Genomic DNA, 17,662 nt, shown 5'->3' on the forward strand with positions numbered 1-17,662 from the left:
ACACAAAACACAGTTTTTTAATATTAGATGTCATCAGTCTCCATCATTATCAAACTCCTTGTGTAAGAACGAAACAGGTCGATGAGAGAATTGATCATACGTGAAAGTTATGCATTTTAAGGAGTCTCTATCACATTTGTATTTTATCAAATAGCTCCTAATGATGTTCTATAATACAAAATTAAATATTTCTTTCTCCGTTGTGTGTTCTTATTCATGAGTTGGGCATTAATCGTTAAACAATATACCTGCTTGTTTATTTAGACTAGATGTGATTATTTATATTCTGAGTAGTCTGCAAGGTCTTTAACTACATTGCCTAGCCATTTTTATGAGTTTAAAATTTTGTGGGGAGAAAAGAAAGGTTAAGTTATTGAACTCATTTCCCTGCTCTTGTAATGGAAACCATTTTCTTTATTATTTTATTAAAAATAAATTGATTTTTTTTAAAAGAAATGAGAGCTGTAAAAATACATGTTTACGCCTACTACTCTTTTGGTTATACTGGAAAGTGTCTAGAGCAACTTCACTTTGATATGAATGATATATGCGTATTTAACACATGCCTGTTACTCTTGATGACTGTTTGAGTGGTGGAATTTAAATATTTTCTAGGTGCTTCACTAAATCTGTTTTTTGTTAAGGAGTGAAATTTATCTCACCAGTTATATACATTATCTATCTCAGTACGAGCTGTCTATATGTTCCTTATACTTACTGAAAAGAAATAGGTAAATTTAGATAATAATTCATATCAACTTACCTTCAAGGAAACGCCTGAAGTAGATCAGATAAACAATGCACTAAAATGCTTAACTCTTTCCATTAATTAGGGAAATATCTCAGACACACTTTGTAAAACTGGGGAGTTCAGTAAGAGAAATTTTCTCCCCTGCAAACTTCTTTCCATTGTCCTTGGATCAGGTCCCATGAGCAATATCAAGTGTTACTTGACTAATGATAATGATAGGATAGAATATAATAACAATATTAAGATTACTTTGAGTATACTTGTGTTTAGCTTTTGAAAAATGTCACGTTCATTGTGAACTACATTTTTACAGAAGCCTGAACATGCACAGACAGAGCAAAGCACTTTACAGTTAATACGGCCTTTAAGGCTCCACTAAGCAGTATGTTGTGCTTTTGTGAATACTTTTGGTTTGGATTCTTTTGTGTGGAGTTATTTGGTTTTTTTTGATGTGGATATTTTAACATAAAATTTACTGCAGACTCTCATATGGTAATAGAAATCTTTGCTTTTTTGTTTTAGCCTGAGGTTTTAGATCAAATCTGCGATTAAAAATTGATCCTCCCCTCCTCCCCATGGTGTAAGGATCTTTATTTGAATCAGATATTAGAATACCTGGTTAAATAGCTGATTTTTTTTTTTTTATATTTGCCACAAGATAACTATAGAAATAGCCAGCCAATGTATTAACTGATCCTACCCAGTTTATTCATCTGCCTTTGTCTTCCTCTGACTTTTTCAATGATTCTTGATTCCACTCATGTATTACGTACATCTAATAAGCCTCAAGATGTGTTTATTTCTGTAAAAGACATTATAGTAGTTCATCTATATTCTCTTTTTTGCTGGAGTCCTCGCATGGAAGAGAAAAAACTTAATTTGAAAATTACCTAGGAATGACACTTACAGAGGGATTCATCTTTCCTTACTTTATTTGTCTACAGTGTAGAATTTGTAATTCATCTCCTTGTTCTAAACATCTTTGGAATTAATTACTCTGAATTCTCACATATCATCTATTTTAGAGGCCTACTTCAGAATAGAGAAATTTTGTCTGAGCTGTGTCTATTTCTCTCCATTGATTGTACAAGGATGTTTTGTAAGTGAGCAGTTCAGATAAAGTTGTTTATAACTTATATCTGATTAGGTAAATCCTTATTTGAAGTAGCTTCTTTTATCTTTTCCATGTCATATATCACAATGGCCTGAGACCAGAAAAGTAGGATAATTTAATTCAAGATTCAGAGATATCAGACTAAGAGTTATCAGTATTAAGCAATTTTGCTTCAAATCAGTAATGTGCGAACTAGCCAGTTCCTTGCCATATTATAGTTGTAAGAGAACTGTGTGACCTATTCAATTACCATAATCATTTCCTAACAGCCCTGAAGGTTTATTTCTGGAATTTTCTACCCCAGCACTGCCAGCATTCAGACAATGCACGAGACCTCATGAGTTTCAGACAACGCAGCTGATCTGGGAGTATACGGAAAATACAGACAAGATGGAGAATTCATTCTAGGGAATGATAGAGCCAGAATCATGCAGCAATAATAATAATGCAAGGCCCAGTGACAGTAAAACTAGCACAACAATTAAAAAACTAACTATCAGCTTTAGAGGAGAGAATTTATTGGACCTCCACCTCTAAGTCCCTGGTCTGAATCCAGATCTAATGAGACTGACCAAATGTCACTCTAATTACACAGTGATAAAAGTTCCAGAGTAAAATGAATTCCACAGTCTGAACTCAGCTCCAAGTGGGCATTTGTCTTCATTATGAGCCCAGCACATATTTGGCACAGTCTGTACTCCTGTCTTTAAAAGAGGTTCATAAGTTAATGAAGAGGAAGATCGAAACATTCGCCTAGTGCCTAGTACCACATATCTGGGATTGTGGTAGGGGATTGAGTGACGGACTCCATCTTCAACAACCTTTCCTACATACAGAATAGATTTGCTTCTTGTAGATCTTTCAGTTGTTTTTTTTTTTTTAAAAAAAAAAAAAGGAAAAGAAGACATTTTCACACAATAAAAAGTGCAAGTGATAAACAGTGATAAAGTTCCTTTGTTCCTGCCTCTACCCTCCCTTCCTCTCCCCTCCCTTCCTCTTGCATGTCCTTAAGTGCCACTTACGGCCACTCCACAAACATGTCACAAAGGTTCAGAAGTTTTAGATTTTCACTGTTCTTCCATAACTCAGTGTTTCATCTTTCAAGTGTGACTAATACTGGAATAAAAAATAAAATAAAAAAAAAAAAAAAAAAGAAGAGACATTTCAGGATCAAGCAAGCAAGAGTCTTTCTGCTTTCTTACCTAATTCCTTCTTTCCCCTCAGAAAGCCCTCCAAACTTTGCTTGATGGATACACAGAGCAGTAAGTGCATTGGTCTGTACCACAGATTTTGTATTTCCTTCTATCCTTTTATTGATCATTCTTTTTTCTTTTTTCTTTTTTTTTTTTTAAATATCATTTGATTTTCTGATGGAAAACATAAAAACACTGTAGTCTTCTATTCACATTCTGCCCATGTATGTCTTAGAACAAATGATTCACATCATCCAAGGCTTTTGCTGATGCTGTATATCTGGAAAGCAACATTTGTATTGTAAGGAAGAGTAATAGCTTGCTTAAGAATTTGACAATCTGAAACAAGGAGGGAGCTGATTAGGCAGTGATTTGAAAATGCTTGGAATGATAGCACTAGCAGGAACCTAATCTTTACTTTTTTTTTTCCTCATTTTGACTGCAATATGGAATAGGGTGGATGGAGACATTTATGTTTTAGAATAATAGGCATTAGAGTTGCATAATTGTCTTTGGCCAGGAAAGGGGCAATGCCAACAGCTATTCATATTCTCAAGTGCACCATGTATTCAAGGTAACTCATCTGAGTCCTGTAGTATTACCTTGCATATGCACAAATAGAAGTAAGAACTTGTTTATGTCTTCCTCACTGCTTAAACTGAACTTCTGTCACGTCCAAATTTTATGCTTCAGAGTGTGTATGATTATTTTAAAAGTCATTTGATCCTATACCTTAAGCAAGCTTGCAGTACTACTAGAAGGTCAGAAAAAAAGGAGCCCACATCTTTCAAGAAAAGACTAAAGGTATTTCTTTTGTTGAAGCAAGAAAAATGAAAGCTGATATGGAATATGGAAAGGAAAAGCAGCTACTTGAGCTAAAGATAATTTTAAGACAGAATAAATCAGTATAAATGACCCCGAATAAATTATATTTAGTCCATTAATAGACTTTTATCCACTGGGATCTAGAAACCTTTCTGGAGAACCACTCTTATGATAATAGTGGGGGAAAAGTAATAACTGTTTTTTAAATAATTGATTTAAGTTTACAGCAATGGTTATGAGTCATTGTGCCAATGTCACCAGAGATGTGTTTGGGTGCACAAGGACACCCATTCCACTTTGTATCTTTCAGTTAGTATATAGCCTGAGGTAGATATCTCCTATCTCATCCATTGATGTTATTCCATGTCCTAAACAAAAAATAAAATTCTTTAGAAATTGAGCAAGAAGAAAGATCTAGAAATTTCTTACATAACGCTTCCAGTTTTTTCTTCATTAAGTGGACCCACAAGCATGCTCTGACTATGAAGTTAGCAGGCAGCAGCTCGTCTTGACTCCTGGTGGCTTTTGAATACCAGATTCTGAGTGAAGTCTCTCAATACCTTGCATCAACTGTCTCACAACCCAACTAAGAGCTCTGACTCATTCTGCCAACAGAGCACTTAAAATGAGGTGTTATTCAACGCTGAGATTTGCCACATGGCTAGATCATAAGTAACTTTGCAAGTCCATTGACTTGGACTCTGAGTCAGAAGTCACTTACAGGATTTAAGAGCATCCATATATTTAACTGCTCTCTTTTTACCACTTTCTCTTATACAGCCGACAGGACCTTTATTAAAAAGCCTTACAATGCTTTCCTTTACCGAAGACACTTTATTTATTCTTCAGGCTGTCTCAGGTAGCCTGTAAACTCCACTGCCAAAGACCCTCTCTTGAAAACATGCAGAAATGATCCTGACATATTAGCATTTACAATTTAATTATTTTTGTCTGCTTTTCTTTTTTTCTTTTTTTTCTTTTTTATTTCTTCTTTTTTTTTTATTTCTTATGTTAAACATTTATTCTTTTTATTCTTTATGTAATTCAGGTATACCATGCTTTTAATTGCATAACTCTCTTGATTCTAGGAGACAAGAAAAAAAAAAGCAAAACAAACAGGTAACAGGAGTATGAATGAATAGAGGTAGATACAGTGACCATGTGGAGGGAAGGAGAAAGAGTTCTGCCACTGACCCTTTGATAACTAATGTAATAGAGATTAAACTCTCCCCACTTGAAGCCAACACTTGTGGCTTATTTGTACAACAAAATATAAATTATCTCACATGGGATCTCCCAATCAGAAGAGGTGAATGTAATACCATGTACTGTTTGCATTTTCTTAGGAGTGACAATCAGCTGTGTAACTGGAACATGGGAGCTGTGGGAAGGTATTTCCAGGACCTTACTCTGCTGGTAAATATCTGACATTGCATTTCTATAAGTTTTGGGGTGAATTGTTTTATACAATTTTAATTTCCTTAATTAAACCAACAGTATTCTTTTACCCTCCTTACCAGTGTTATACTGGGCACCATAGAATCATGGAATCATAGAATGGTTTGGGTTAGAAGGGACCTTAAAGATCACCTAGTTCCAACCCCCCTGCCATGGGCAGGGAGACCTTCCAGTAGACCATGCTGCTGAAAGCCCCATCCAACCTTGTCTTGAACACTTCCAAGGATGAGGAAGATCCCAAAAACCTTTTCATATCGATAGATCTGGTGACTTTACCCAGACTATGTGACTGCTTTTTAAGAGTAAATATGTGCAGAATCTGTGTTTTACTCTGCAAGGAATTTAGATCAGGATCTCTGTTGATGTTTGTGCCTGTACAATGCTAACCTATTGGCAGCATTAAAAGAAAGAGACATTCATTAAAATAATAAGTGATTAACTGTTCTGATTGCTTTATGTGGGTATCTATTCTTAAGGAACTAGTCCAACAGCTTTAGTTCATTTGATGTAATCCAACACTACACAATAATAAACCATCCGTCTCGTCATGTCAATTTCTTGTGCCTCTTCTATCTCAGATTTGCAATATAAGAGATACCTTTTACCCTACAATTAATTTGAAAAATTATACATATTTTTCTGAGCAACTTTGTTCCAAGAAATGCATCAATTCAGTGTATTTCCTAATTTATTTGGGTCCCTGTAAAGTTTCATCTGATAGACATAAAACTGTAAGATGATAGCATTGAAATGCAAGTCACAAGCTTCAATTAGGTACAATCAGAAATCATGCGGTGACTTCATTAAGTATCATTAAGAATGATCAAAATATTGCTCTTAGGAAAAATACATCAAAAGCATGCATTTACACATTGATTAAACAGGATCTGCAATTTCTAAAATCTGGTACGAGAAAAAAAGAATGTAGTAAATTAAGTGCTCATACCCTACTTAGCAACAAGGGACTGCTTAGCAACCAACAAAGTGAAAAATAATGGATATGGCAGAGCACAAACTCTCAGCCCCCTTCGAAATTGAAGTATTGGGCAGCCATAGACAGAAACTGGAAGAAATTTCTAGAAAAAATGGGGAAAAAACAAAAAAAGAGTGTTTCTTCTCTCCATAAATTTCACTAAGATAGATAATTTGACCAAAGAGAAACTGCTGGAAACCATAAGCCACTGGATAACTACTACAATCACAGTTCCTCAGCCAACCCATCTCCTAGTCCACGTTCACCGTCTTCAGTAATACATCCATAAAGTCTTTGTCCACTATCACTGAGCATGGGCTCAGCATTCTCTCTTTGTGTGGTTTCAGACATTTCAGGCTCCAGCATCTGTACAGAAAGTCCATTTCTTAACTAGTCCTTCTCATACGCTTACGTTTCCCTGCCAGACATAGGCTACCAAGTTCATGCCAGTTGTCCAGCTACAACAGAAGCAAGAGGTAGGTAGTTCTGCAACTGGAGAGTCTGAGCTTTATTACAATCTTGAGACCTGAAATAATATGAGTTTATAGATATACACTTCAAGACAAGTACTCTTTTTTTCTCAGTTTCCTAGCTGTCATCTTTCTCCAAATAAAATCCTTCAAACCTTTTTCAGAGTAAAATCTTACAGTCCTTTGACTTTAACCTTTTTAGCACTTTTGAATAGAAGTAAATTATTCTTTTTCTTAGAGAAATGAATTGCAAAAAGAACCCCATCTTTGCCTTGCTTGAGTTATATATTTGAACCACTGATGAGAAAAGGCTGAAAGATTATGGAAGTGTACACAATCACTAATCGATACTCTGATTCCATGTGGTCTGTCCCAGACAAAATGATGAAGATGCTCTAGTGAGGTACTTAGACCTCTAAAAAAGCTGTGCAGGGAAATCCCTTGCAGTGCGCAGCCCTGCAAATGATTCAGGTTGAACCTAATCAGGCTCACCTGCATTTTCAATACAAGCATAGATTAGAACACGCTCATACTACAGCAATTATTATATTGGCTAATACCCATAAAACCGTCAAAACTGGTGGTTTTTATTTGATTAAACATTTTTCCACATGGTCGCTTACCTACATTGTGATGACTAATGTTAGAGACTAGCTTACTCCCTGAATATATGAATCTTTAGATCCTTTTCAAATTTTTGTTGCTGTTACTTACTTAGGATTACAAAGGATATTTATGAGGTGTATATACATATCTATTTGGATTCTGTAGCTGTTTAAAATCTTGTCTTAGGAGCTTCCAGTAACTATGAATTCTATCATGTAAACAAACATAGTCCAAAGAGTTATATATCTTTTCTACCACTCTTTATAACGTTCTCCTTTTTCTAATTCAGTTATGGCCTTTTTATAACAGAAGAACAAGATCTCAGTCTTTCTTCTCTGGGTTCAACACTTGGCCCTGACAAAACCTGTTTTATTCAAAGATCTCAAAGCAGACAGCAAATATTAAAAGCAATATTTTCTAAAATGACCTCAGACTTTTACTTGACTCCCGTAAGGGAATTACAAATCTGAGTAGGCATGAATAGATGTGCATCGCCTAAGGCTTACAAATTACATTTCTCAAGACCTTTGTGTAGTATGCAAATACTGTTACATTTGCTTACAGCTGAACAAACTCAGGCACCAAGAGGTTAAGTGGCTGGCTCAAGGTTGCAGAGCAAAGCAATGCCAACACCATCAGCAGACTCCCAGGGTCCTAGTTTCCAGAGTCGTGTGGTAGCCGCTGCATTGATTCTCTCTAACAGCCACTCCAATGTGTTAATGGACTACGAAGCTAATGGAATATTAAAAGGAGCTTAAGAATTTTATCTGTGGAGGTTGGCTGGACATGTAATTCTACAAAAAGAGGTTTAAAAAAGAGAGAGAGAGAGAGCGAGAAAGGAAGGAACAAAAGAAAAAAGGAAAAATGTCAGAACTGATTGATTAAGGGAAGAAGTAGGTACCTGAGAAATGCCTGGTCTGATGCCAGTACTGGTTCAGGTCAGACAGGGCTATTTTTAAATTATTTGGTATTTTCAGAAATTGATTACTTGGCTAACACATTAAGAAGTAGCTCTACACATTCATTTAATGGGCCAGTGCTTCTTGTACAGGTCTGGAACAGTCACATTCAATCTCATCTACTCCTCGTTAAATAGTGTTTTCTTCTTCAATGTGTTTATTTACTGCCAATGCTGTAAGCATAAAATATATAACAAAAAATTAATAATACCTTAAATAGTCTTTCGGCCATCTGGGCCTTCAGGACAAGTGACTTCACTTCAAGCCTTGTGAGCTCAGTTAGGGCTCAGACATCAATTCTCATTTTTTCATATACCTGCAAATTGAGCAATACTTTCTTTTCATGCTGGTAGCTTTTTAATATACAGCCACCTCAGTCTAAAGCCTCCCTGAAACAAACCATGGTAGGTTCTTACAATAAGCAAAGACAAATGAATAATGTGTCATTTTAATTTGATGGCATTGTATGTACTAGAGTAAGAGCAGAGTATTTTAGTTGAGGGAAAACCAGTAATAACTTTTGGAGAATAACTAAGAGTCTGCTGATGTCTTGATTAATGTCCAGGTAGGGGTTGGCTATTGGACTATTTAATTTTTTTCACTGACTTTCCCATACAAGATGATACTCAGAGCTACATTTCTAAGTAATGGCATCTCCATTCTTCTAAAAAATGTTTCTAATAAAGGCACCCCTAACCATAATAAAGATTTTTCTTAACCAATTCATCAATGATAACATGCTTGTGTCATTCTCAGCTGTGATGCTGAGAATAGCCAGATGAGTGGAACTAGGTAAAACATTTCATTTACAGGAGTACCTTACTTTGGTGCTTTGGTGTCACATCAGAGGTTCAGGAAAACACACAGAGGAGGGCTGCAACAATTAATAATAGTTAATAATAACAATGCATTATTATTATTATTATTATTATTATTATTATTATTATTATTCTACATCCTGACCATGAGAAAATGCATTCTGAGTATGAATAATATAGACTTCTTACCTACGCTTAGGTCTGCCTTCCTCTTTCCTTATTGTTAATAAAACAATACAATAAATCAGCAGAAAAGCTCAAGCACCCACAACTGTGAGGGAGAAACAGATTTCAGTCTCTCAAATTAGGTGGTTGATTTTTAATGTGGGTATTTGATTTGTGCTCCCAGATTTAGAAAGGTTCCCCTTTGTCTGCTATTGCCCTCACTGAAAGTCAAGACTGATGCAAAACCTGAAAAGGGCAGTCTTCTGCTTTTGCAATGTCATCTTAAATTATTTTTCTGTAGAAGCTGTTCACTAATTCTATATACAAAGTGTATATAAACAACCATACACAATGGTTTTACTTGGGCAGGGCTGTACTACTAAAAGACATAGCTCACTTTCTGGGATATGCCATCCCATACGTTGTTCATAATGTATTCTGACCCTGTCTCAGAAGTAATCTGATCCTATAACAAAGCTGAGATCTACTTTGAAGACAATTTTCCCCTGCATGCTTGGGTTCAAAATCCAAGCTTGAAATTACATTTTACATCTCTAAGAAGATTCTCTAAAGCTCCTCTGTTTCCATACTACTGTAAAATATAATGAAAAATCAGTTAACACTTTTACTATTTTATTATCTTGAATATTGTAATGATGAAGATGGAAATAAAACTATCATCAGCTTCAATGATACCTTACGAGTTACCTTTCCATTTAATTTCCTCAGTAGAAGGTATATAATTTTATTTGTCACTGGAACTGTTAGTAATTTTTTATAAATGTCAAATATTGACTTTTTGATAAATAAGTAATTCATCAATTATCACAGAAAATTGAATGAAAAAACAATGTTGCAGAATTAAACAGAGGTGAGGGAACTGTCTATACTCCTTTGTGTTATGGAGATGTGCAGATGTTAGATCTTCTGATCAAGTTCTATGGTTTCTAGTCTTGCAGTCTTTGGATAATCACTAAATGCCCCCTCTGAAGTATATTTCTATATCAAGTTATGTTTAGTAGTTTATTTCAGCTTTTGTATGCATTGGATAGGCCTCTGCTGTTCCATAAGTCTTTTAAAAGAAAAAAACATAGTTAAGTTTTTCTTTCTTTTTCTATTGTACCTGTATGGCCCTTGCAGGACACCATTGCTTGCTAAAGAGACTGTACAGATGGAGGATCAGAAAAGACCATTGCTTACGCACAATGTTCAGGCTCAACATAGACATCATTATTCATTGCTTGGTAGACCCAGAGGTTTATCCATTCCAGCAATAAATATTTCCATAATCTAACAGATCTCACAGTAAGGTGCATGCTGTTACTCATTGCAATGAAAATAATTTGCACGTCTACTCACCAAGAATTTTGAACTTGTCTTTATAGGTGGGGATTCTAAGGCACAGAAACACAACGGAACTCACCAGAGGTCAAACAAATCATTACTGCTGGTAACAGAAACAACATTGCTTCTACTTCACTGAAAATATAGCATTTCACTGTCATAATCTTAATTCACAAAGCCACATCCGGTTGTTGTCATTGAAAAACTTACTCATCTATTATTTCCAGAGACTAATAAGGAAGAGCTCTTGTATCAGTCATTTTTGGGGCATGAATTTTCAAACATACATACATTTATATCTAATTCATGAACCTCTGGGATCATTGAACATTTTTTTCAGTATCTAGTAGTCATTCATATGTCTTAATATAAAAAAAGACTATGAATCTAATAACTACTTCAATACTTCTTCATTAAAATATTCCTAAAAGAAAATTTTGCACCACTATCTCAACAATGTCGTGATAAAGTCTGTGTATCAGTACCTAGGTTTTTAATAATAAGAAAATACAGATAAGAAGCATGATTTTGTTTCTTTGTGAAGCTAAATAAACTTCTTTGTTACTTTCATTCTGAAATGTATTAATTTATAGTTAATACCTTTACTGTCATTATTAAAAACACATAGAAAATACAGACTTTTCTAAAAAACAGAGTGGTGGTTAATTATTAAAAGGTTCCATTTCATAGCTTCAGAAAAAGAAAATAAACAAATTCATTATTATTAATTGACAATATTTTACCAGTGTGTAGGGACCCCAGTGAACTAAACATTATGCAAGCCACAAAGCACTGAATTAGATCTTGACTCTGGTAAAATGAGTACAATAATTCTATCAAGTTCACTGAAAATTTCATCCCTGGCTAGAGACAGTCCCTCTTCTGAAGAGTATGCAAAACTTAGTCCCCAGTTTTGCACACACACCATATGCATAACTTTTCTCAGGTGATTAGTAAAGCTCCTTTTTTATTCATGCCCAGCACCAGAACAAATTACAAAGATAAAAGCATTGCAGGGACTGAAGTGAAGTTGGATTAGTTGTCTGTGATGCCTTTATCACCTGTGATAACTTTACTCAAGGTTACACAGGTTTTTAAGAACGAGATTGGGGGTTAATTTAATAGACGATGTAACCAGTGGGTGTAATAAACAAATCTAAGGAAAAGGGGAAAGTCTTGCAGTAATGCAAATGGATATTTAAGAGGGACAGATCGGTGCTTTATTTATTTGTGAATGTTTTATGCTGGAAATAAACTGCATGTAGATCAGACTAGAATGAGCTCATGGCACAGCACTCTTTCTTTAGGATGTATCTTGCCAGCTTCTTTTTCTGACTTGCTATTGTCCTGTGAATGCTGCAGGAAACTCTTACATCTCTGTGCTCTTCTCCTTTTCATTTTAACTAGAAAAAATCTACAGAACTGTGTTTCATTTCTAAAGTCTAAAAGGCTTGTGCTTTCTTGAATGTGAAGTTTGAAAAGGACAGTGGGTTTCCTGAGTGAGACATTCCCCATCATAAAACATTTTTTATGTACTGTTGCAGGGCAATTACTAGGCATACTGAAGTTCCAGGACGAATCCATGTGCTTTCACTGTCTGCCAGCATCATGGCAGATCAGACAGCTTTACTTCACTCTATCTGGAAAGATTTTGTTTCTGCATTCAACTTAAGAATTGAATCAACTGAAGTTGCAAACAGGAATTTCAATACTTACTTTCCCATACCCAGTATCTATTTATTCCATTTATTCTAGCAAGAGTCTCATCTTTAACCTATGACTGAACTGAGTATATTCTGGATATCCAAGGTCTCAGTTAATCTCTATTTCAGAAAGGGGCTTGGATATTTTGTTTAATTCAATTTTATAATTTTTCCCGGCTGATACAAATTTCTGATTTACAAGAATTAGAATGAATAATGAATAACTTAGGAATAAAAGCCAAAACAACATCAACATCCTGAAACACATTTGTCTTCAAATCTCAGTGGTTGGTTACTGCTGAAGTTCTATGAAGGTTTTCAACAAAACTCCACAGGGGCTTACAAGTGGCTGGAGCTTGTGTTGGCCATTTAGATGGAGGTCTTTACACACTAAGCACATTTAGTGCCATTGTCAGGAGAAAAATACCTAGATCACTTGTTTCCGTAGCAAGATGAAAATGCACCCACCTGGTGCAAACCCATTGCAGTTAAATACAGACTAACAGCATCAACTTTTTTTTCCCCTCTGCCTCTTCATTTTCCATCATGAAAGCAAACAAATAACTAAAACCCATGTATGTGGCATCTAATTTATCCTTGTACTTGTAATTTATTAGTACTGTCCATTTACTTTTAATGCGTCTGCAGCGATGATGGTGATTTTCACTTCTTTCATCTGACTATTAAAATAAATCTTCAACAAAGCCTGAGGAATGGGGAACAGCTTAAGAGGCACTATTGTTCAAAGTTAGTCTTTTCTACTTAGTCTGCTGTTGTATCATTCATTCATGCTTTGAAATATGAAATTAGGGAAGGCAGGGTTGGAAAGAGAATAACAGACCAGTGACAAGACCACTCAAAATATCCATTCTTAAGAGATAAGGGGGAAAAACACACCTAAACCCATATTTTTTCATATACTTCCTTTTCTGGTTATAACAATAGCACAGAAAACTGGCACTTAAAGCTGGATTGATCGCTGGGTAGATGACATATAGCCTTTATGAGTGGGGGAAAGAAACTGATAAATGTTTTTTTTCGCCTTCACAACCTTTTTCTAAAGCTGCAGAAAATGTGTCATGCATAAAAAGTATGCAATTTTCATGTAATTAGAGGAACAGGAGATGAAAATGAGTTCCATCAGAGCAATCAAGGATGGTAATGTGGCATGGATTTGTCAGTGCCTATTTGTCATGAAAGCAAAACCCAACAAGTGTTCTATATTTTATTTCATTATTATCATTACTATACCTTAAAAAAACACTTTTAAAACATCAACAAAATATAATTTTGTAATTGTGGTATAAAAACAACAACCAGAAAGCCACTGAAACTAAAACAATCTCATTTTTTTAAAAAACTTGGTAATTTTGGTTTTTATATTAGAGACTAAATTAGTTTTGTTCCTTCAAAGAGAGTAAAAAGCAGTGTGATTTGTTCTTATGTTATTGTAGTTTTGCTTCAGTAGCATCTCTGGTTTAGCTGTTTCCATTCTGCAAATTCATATAGCAACCTCTGCTCTGTTAAAGACTCCCCATTCATCCCACTAAGTAATAACTGAGGTATCCAAATTAAGAGCGCAATCATCCTAAATTGTCCTATAATCTGTCAGAAAAAAAATTGCATCCCAATATGCCTGAGAAACGTGCTAATTCTTGACCTGTCTCCACCTGCCTATAGAGGAAGGTTAAGTGAATAGTCTCCTAAACTGTGTGACTCGGGTAAGAAACTAAGGCTGGCCAAGGTGAATCTGAACCTTCTACAGGAACCTCAGCAATGTCACTCTCCATTGGTCCTGTCGTACCTTCACCTCTCCCCATGAACCTCAGGTAGCAAGTAAAAATATAGCTCCCTTGCTTGGTAGGAGGCCAGGCCTCTGTGTTTTATAAACAATTAAATGACCAAAGGAATGGTAATGTTAACTCATGTTGTCTGTTTTCTTGACACTTCCACAGAGAGTAGAGATTCACTAGAACTGTGGTTGTGTGTTTGCATAGTGCCTGGGGACAACATTTATAATAAAATAATAAAAGCAAGAGTGCTGTAAATCAGTGCCAGTAATAATAATTCAGGATGATAAGATCTGCCTTGCAGGGTCAGATCAAAGGTGCATCTAGCCTAATATTCTGTTGATGACTGGTCAAAGACAAATACTTAAGGAAAAAAAAATAGCAATCAGGCAAATATACAATGGTTGTTCCCCTGTTTTATTCTCTCAGCTTCTGGAAAATCTGCGGGTTAGAGGCTGGTGACTCAAACAATGATATACATGGTTAATATGGTTCAATTTTTTTCTGGAAGGAAGCACTAAGCATTTACAACGGATAGTGACAGCTTTAAAAATTGCTGCTCAGGAAATATCCCTTCATTTATTTCCTATAAATATTTTATTTTATTATAGTCTAGTTATGCACCAAAAAAATATAGGCATTATACACAGACGGACATACTACCCAATTTGTTACAGGCTACTCTGATTAGAAATGCAGAGCCCTTTAGTTAAAGGTTGCCGTTGGTTAATATATTCCCTGTTATCTCCCTTTGGGATGAAGGTGGGAGACAGTTGCTCTCAAGTTGCATATGGCTCTCTCGAGCCATCCATGATAGGTCTCTTCTCAGTCTTTCAAGCTGGCATATGCACAGATTTCCTGCTAAAGAAATAGGAATAACAAAAACAAGAACCTGAGAAGACAGAGAGTAGAAAACTGTTACAAATGGTTACTTGAGTATTCTGAATGACGGATTTCTCTGATGGTACTTGCTGAGACAGTGCCTCTGAGCTTGCAGCAGGGAAGGAATTGGTGAAGTCCCCCCCAGTTGAGCTGAATGGCGACTGAGTGTCTTCATGAATGGTGCCATTCTCAAAGAGCAGACTATAAACCCCTGATCAAAAAATCCCTTCTGAATCCAGTGTACCTGCTGTACACTGATACTGGAGGACATGGTATTTTTCCACTGGTGTTTTCATTTTAGAAACACGTGGGACACAAAGCTAAAATACTTATTCAAGTAAAAACAATCTTTTGCTTTGCTGGGAAAGGACTATGGCAGGCATTTCTTAAGACAAAGACTTTGGGAACTGCAAAAGCTCATATCTCCTGTCTTATGTTCATGGGAAGAACCAAAAAATTCAATAATTGTTCACATCTCAAAAAATCAAAACAAAGCCCTGAAACACAATCTGAGCTATCTCACATGGAGGGGTAGGTTTGTGTTGGAAAACGTGTGAGTATTTTGGGGGCTGAAATTAAGTTGAAGAAGGTAAGTCAAAATTCATAGAGGAATATGATTGAGGGAGGAGGTATTTGTGGTTGTTGTTTGCTTGTGTAGCCATTGGGTGGGTATTTTGGAGGACACACGCACACACAGTCTTTCAGGACAGGAACTGGCATGTGATATCTGCCATTACATTAAAGCATGCCCTTCTGACATACCTGGCCAGCTCCAGTGGCAAATGAGAAAAGGAGCCATGGCCTCACTGCCTTTTCCATTTGAAGCATCTAGGACTGGCAGTGCCTGACTGACTCAATGCTCAAGCGCCTTGCTCAAACCGATTCTTGACTAATGATGAAACTGAGATGAAGGTTCTTCTAAAATTGTCCTTGTCCGTGTGCCAAAACATCCGGACACCTTGTCTGTGTGCCAAGAACCATCATGATCTGGTTTTAAACAGGGGAAAATTAATTTCTCCCTTGGGAGCCCACTCAGGTGCTGGTTCCATCTCTGCCTTTAGAAGCTGGGTCCATGCACTGCATTGGCTCGTTGCAGGGCTCTGGGGCAGAAGTGAATTTCATACCTCCTTAGCTTCCAGTCAATCTGCACTTTGCATAAATATACACATGACTTCAAATGGTCTCAGTAAAATAAAATTACTGACATTTATCACTAATTAGCTAATAATGTCATTATCTAGACTAGTTAAAAAATAATCATGAGAAGGAAAAAATATCTGGGGAAGAATTATTCAATTTAGTAAACTTTTTTTTTGAATTGAGTAATTATTCTTCTAAAGCCAAGATTTGCTGGGAGGAAAAAAAACCCTTCAAGCATTTTTTCCATTACTTCATCTCTGCATAAAGTTTGGATAAAATATTAACTATACCATGACAGAAGAAATGTTTTACAGTTTAAATGAACAAAGTGGGTATATTTTTTTTTAAAAATCTTTTTTCTAGTCAAACAAAAATTATGCAGGCCTATTTAACCCCTACAGAAAGGTAGGAGCCATAAGTTGTTCTCACTTCTCTGTAAAAAATAGAGTCCTATACCAGAGGAAGTGAGAGAAAATGTAACAAGGGAAAGGAAGTCAGTCAATACCTTGACTTTCCAGACACAGAGTTCTGAAGATCAAAGCCATCCGATCATTGGGATATTATCTGGAAAAACCAGATAAACATGAAATGGTTAAAATCACCACAGAGCGTATGGTGGACACCAGGAAGGGGACAAAAAACAAGGAAACTTGGAGAAGTAATTTTCTATCCAACCTGAAGACATGGCAATTGCTTTTTTGGTAAGTTTCCAGTTCTACATAGTCCAAATCCATCTGTGAAAATTGTTGAGCTCTCACAGTCCATTGGGGCCAAATACGAGAATTTGGGACTTTGTTTCTTTTCTCCCATGGACACATATGCCTTTTATTTTGATGTAAATTATTAGAAAATTACTCTTCACTTGGTTAGTATGTTTTTGCGTGATCTCTTAGAAACAGAAACATCCACAATTTTCCACGAAAAAAATAACATCTGTTTTTGCATATGTAGTAAGTGTACTATATTCTGGGAAGTATCTGCACAGTTGATCCACCCAGCGTTGCCTAGGTATTTCAGGTTTGCTGGGTCAAAATGCAGCAATTCCTACATATAGTGTTTCTGGAGTTTCTCAAAAGTGTGTGCTAGGCAGCTACAGTGTGCTTGTTTTGTGGGATTTCTGGAGTCTGGTAAGCAAATTGAAGGTACTACGTGCATTTAAAAGCATCACCTACAGGGACGGTGAGACAACTGGAAGTTTTAGATAAATATAAAATATAGCTATATAGAATACAGCTTCAGTTGAAAAAGAGAACAAGCACCAATTCCAGCTATGACCCCAATGGGATGGCTTTTGCTGCAAACCTAGGGTTTTCCTCTTTATAGACATGTGAGGACATTAGGAGTGAGGGGGAAATGAAAAAGAGGTAATTCATTGCAAATACAATGAGTCTACACAGTAAGGCACAGTACTGCTGGTTCTGGTGTCCACTGAAATCTGTATCCAGACCTTTTCGTCATGGGGAATGGGGAG

Source organism: Rissa tridactyla, chromosome Z (assembly GCF_028500815.1).
Source record: "Rissa tridactyla isolate bRisTri1 chromosome Z, bRisTri1.patW.cur.20221130, whole genome shotgun sequence".
NCBI classification, from domain to species: Eukaryota; Metazoa; Chordata; class Aves; order Charadriiformes; family Laridae; genus Rissa; species Rissa tridactyla.